The sequence below is a fragment of the Rhinopithecus bieti genome, unplaced genomic scaffold, assembly GCF_001698545.2.
Source record: "Rhinopithecus bieti isolate Rb0 unplaced genomic scaffold, ASM169854v2 scaffold_51421, whole genome shotgun sequence".
NCBI lineage: Eukaryota > Metazoa > Chordata > Mammalia > Primates > Cercopithecidae > Rhinopithecus > Rhinopithecus bieti.
The window spans coordinates 26,011-31,050 of NW_016819995.1; positions in this window are offsets into that span (position 1 = coordinate 26,011).

A 5,040-nucleotide genomic window follows, 5' to 3' on the forward strand; every position below is an offset into this window, starting at 1 on the left:
TAATTCTAGTTCTCCTGCTATTTCTACCATATCTGCAGTGACTTCCTCCACTGAAGTCTTGAACCCCTCAAAGTCGTCCATGAAGGTTGGAATCAACTTTGTATTAGTCCATTCTTGCATTGCTATAAAGAAATGCCTGAGACTGGGTAATTTATAAAGAAAAGAGGTTTATTTGGCTCACAGTACTGCAGGCTGTGTAGGAAGCATGGCAGCATCCGCCTCTGGGGAGGCCTCAGGAAGCTTCCAATCATGGCAGAAGGTGAAGGAAGAGCAAGTAATTTCAGATGGCCAGAGTAGGAGAAAGAGAGCAGGGAAGAAGTGATACACACTTTTAAACAACCAGATCTCACAATAATGTGATGACAGCAACTAAGGGGGATGGTGTTAAGCCATGAGAAACCACCCCCGTTATCCAACCACCTTCCTCCAGGCCGCAGCTCCAACACTGGGGATTACAATTTGACATGAGATTTGGGCGGGGACACAGATCTGAACCATATCAAACTTATTCCCAATTCCTGTTAATGTTGGGGGTTTTTTTTTGTTTGTTTTTTGTTTTGTCTTTTGTTTTGTTTTGTTTTTTTGAGATGGAGTCTCACTTCGTCATCCAGGCTGGAGTGCAGTGGCACAATCTTGGCTCACTGCAACCTCCACCTTCTGGGTTCAAGAGATTCTCCTGCCTCAGTCTCCAAAGTAACTGGGATTACAGGCGCCCACCACCACACCCGGCTAATTTTTTATATTTTTAATAGAGACAGGATTTCGGCATGTTGGCCAGGCTGGTCTTGAACTCCTGACCTCAAGTGACTCACCCGCCTTGGCCTCCCAAAGTGCTGGGATTACAGGCCATGTTGGTATTTTGACCTCCTCCTGTTTATCACGAGTGTTCTTAATGGCATTCAGAACGGTGAATCCTTTCCAGAAGGTTTTCAATTTCCTTTGCCCAGATCTGTCAAAGGAATAGCTCTATGGCAGCCTTACAAAATGTATTTTTTTTTTTAAATAGGACTTGAAAGTCTAAATTACTCCTTAATCCAGCTGCTACAGAATGGATGCTGTGTTAGCAGACATGAAAACAACGTTAATTTCCTTGTACATAGCCATCAGAGCTCTTGGGTGACTAAGTGCATTGTTAATGAGCAGTAATATATTGAAAGGAATCTTTTTTTCTGAGCAGTAGGTCTTTATAGTGAGCTTAACATATTCAGAAAACCATGCTGTAAACAGATGTGCTGTCATCCAGGCTTTGTTGTTCCATTTATAGAACACAAGCAGAATTTGGCATAATTCTTAAGGACCCTAGAATTTTCAGAATGATAAATGAATATTGGCTTCAATTTAAAGTCACCAGCTGCATTAGCTCCTAAAGGAGAGACAGCCTGTCCTTTGAAGCTTTGAAGCCAGGCACTGACTTATCCTCTCCAGCTATTAAAATCCTAGATGCTGGCTGGGCACAGTGGCTCATGCCTGTAATCCCAGCACTTTGGGAGGCTGAGGCAGGCAGATCTCTTGAGGTCAGGAGTTCAAGACCAGCCTGGCCAACATGGTGAAACCCCATCTCTGCTAAAAAATACAAAACATAGCTGGGCATGGTGGTGGGCACCTGTAATCCCAGCTACTCGGGGAGAATTGCTTGAACCCAGGAGGCAGAGGTTGCAGTGAGCTGAGATCGCCCCACTGTACTCCAGCCTAGGCGACAGAACGAGACTCTGTCTCAAAAAAAAACCAAAAAAACCTAGATGTCATCTTCTTCTAATATAAGGCTGTTTTGTCTACATGGAAAATCTGTTGTTTAGTGCAGCTATTCTTATCAATTATCTTAGTTAATCTTCTGGATAACTTGCTGTAGCTTCTCCATCAGCACTTGCAGATCTTTGCACTTTTGTGTTATGGAGACAGCTTCTTTCCTTACACCTCACGAACCAACCTCTGCTAGCTTCACACTTTTCTTCTGCAGCTTCCTCATCTCTCTCAGCCTTTATAGAATTGAAGAAAGTTAGGGCCTAGTTCTGGATTAGGCAGGCTTTGGTTTAAGAGAATATCGTGACTTAAGAAAACATTTGATCTTCTATCCAGACCACTAAAACTTTCTCCATATCGGCAATAAGGCTGTTTGCTTTCTTATCATTCATATGCTCATTGGAACAGCACTTTAATTTCTTCAACAACTTTTCCTTTGCATTCACAACTTGGCTAACTGGCACAAGAGGCCTCGCTGGGCTTTTGACGTGCCTTCCTCACCTAGCTTAGCCATTTCTAGCTTTTGATTTAAGGTGAAAGATATGTGTCATTCCTTTCACTTAAACACTTAGAAATCATTGTAGGGTTATTACTTGGCTTAATATCAATATTGTTGTATTTCAGGGAATAGGGAGGCCCAAGGAGAGGGAGAGAGTTTGGAGAAGGGCCAGTCAGTGGAACAGTCTGAACACATAAAACATTTATCAATTAAGTTCACTGTCTTATCTGGGCACAGTTTGTGGCACACCAAAACAAGTATAATGGTAACATCAAAGATCACTGATCACAGCTCCACATAACAGATATAATCATAATGAAAAAGTTTGAAACATTGAGAGAATTACCAAAATGTGAGACAGAGACAAAGTTAGCACATGCTGTTGAGAAAATGATGCCAACAGACTTGCTCAATGCAGAGTTGCCACAAACCTTCCATTTGTGAAAAACACAGTATCTGCAAAGTACAATAAAGCCAGGCACAATAAAACGAGGCATGCCTGTATAAACAGTGACTGTCAAGTGATGTTTTCCAACTAGAATTAAAAGATTACATAAGGAATTTTTTAAAGGAATTCAATCTGGAAGAACCGAGCAACAATTAAGAATGCATTATAAAGGATATGATACTTACATATGTGAAATAAATTTAAATGACCAATTCCAACCAGAGTGAATGCTGCAGCTGGGTGTTAAAAATCTTTTAACCATACTGAGTTTGGCAGCGATTCTGTACAAGGATATGATTTACATTCAAGGACTGACTATTTGGGTATCGCATCTAGTCTCAAGATATCAAGACCCACATGGAATACAGCAATGAAGCCAAAGGAAGGAAAGGGAGAACTAATCATCATGGCCCTATTTCAGATGCAGCCCTCCTTTACCCATCTTACATTTCTGCCCCTTTCATGCTTCTAAGCCAAGCCAGACAGTTATGCACAGATTGGATAACTTACCTATGTCTGGCTTAAGGGCCTACCCTTCAGAAAGGTACACATGTGGGAGGTAAGGAAGCTGAGCTGCAATTCTGGCAGATTTGCACTACTTGGGTTGATCTACACTGACTCCAGCCACTCCTTTTCTAAGGAAGACACTAAAGGCAGTAAGATGATAGTATTTCTTTAGTTTGCTCACCCCTGAGATTCAAAGGAAAAAGAATGACAGCAGGAAATTGTTACAAGAGCTGGGCATCCAAAGTCACCAAATACCATAGGATTGTGTGTGAATGTGTGTGTGCATGTACATACACACACACTAGTATACACTAGTGGTATGGTTCAGTTAAACACTATGAGTCAGGTCAGGAGCAGCCAACCACTTTTTATCTCTCAGGTTCCTTCTGGAAATGTGGTCTTTACTTCTAGTGAGAAATCTGGAAAAGGATCCACTGGTTATCCTCTTCCTGGGAGAAAGACCACATTAACTTTCCTTCTCTCAGGACACTGGGGAATTCTGTTCACTTAGCCTTGTTAGAGGGTTAATCATTAATTAATTTATGGTGACACAACCATGAGACATTAGGGTCCCTACATAATTAGGCACAACCTGCCTCAGCCTTATAAGGTCAACCTCATAAAGAAGAAATATCTCACTTTCTATTCAAGCACTCCTGTTTGATCTGGGGGCACTTCTTATGTTCTTATGAGTGTGACGCTTGGGACAGAAGTAGAAGGGACAATGTGTGTTTTATGGTGAGTAATGAGAGAGGGAAAGGAAAAGGACTGTAACTGACAAACAAGTGAGTACTGCCTGTGCTGTCTCCTTGCCTTAGGTAAAACAAGTACTGTCTGTTAGACTGAAGAGATGGTCTGATATTCACAATCCAGTCTCTTACTGAATTCGAAAAATCAGCAGCAGCTATACATTCCTGGTGAGTGGGGTGGGAAGTTAGTGGTCAGTTGGTACTGAGGGGGTATAGCAGAGACTGTTAATAGACATGAAATCTACTAGGTATGCCTCTACATATCCCAGTCTTCCTTGTGGTTAAATTGGGGCTAGGTGATTAGTTCCTGCCAATGAAATGTATGCAGAAGTTCTGTGTTACCTCTGGGATGAGGTGATTAAGGCACATGGGCTTCCAGTTCTCTTTTTCTTTGCTACGGTGTCCTTGGAAGTCATCTGTTCCAGATGGCATAGCTACAAGATAGAAGAGGGCCAACCAGTCTATATCAAACATTATGTGAGCAACAAACCTCTGTTATTTTCTGTATCGGTCTAGCCTATCCTGACTAATATAGGCACCAAAGCAGTGTTCATTTAGGATGCCAGAGACTTTAGTGCAAGAAATTAAGCTACTCACACCCACAATGTATAGTTCCTTTTAGAGACACAAACTCTGCCAGGATGATCAGATTCATGTTTCCCAAGACTCTCTTCAACAAAACGTTGTCTTTGAAGGAGAATGGTTTGCCATGAATTAGTAACTTCAAGTGTAGAGGCCATCTCTCCTAAGGACACACATCTTCCAAATATCAAAAAGCATCCAAAACTTATTGAATAGCTCATGAAATCTCTTCCTAGGTACCTATCATCTCCTTCTGCTACTTCCCATTTTACTGATGGCATTGGACACAAATGCTAGCTTATAGCTTTTATACACAGAACTCCCTCATATATTAGGTTCCCATTAAAAAACAAAAACAAAAAGGAGACACAACTAAGTTTCTGTTTATCAAAGACATCTGATAGTGGCAAGCACCTGTAGTCCCAGCTACCTGGGAGGCTGAAGCAGGAGGATTGCTTGAGCCCAGAAATTCAAGTCCAGCTTCGGTGACATAGCAAGATTTCATCTCAAAAAAA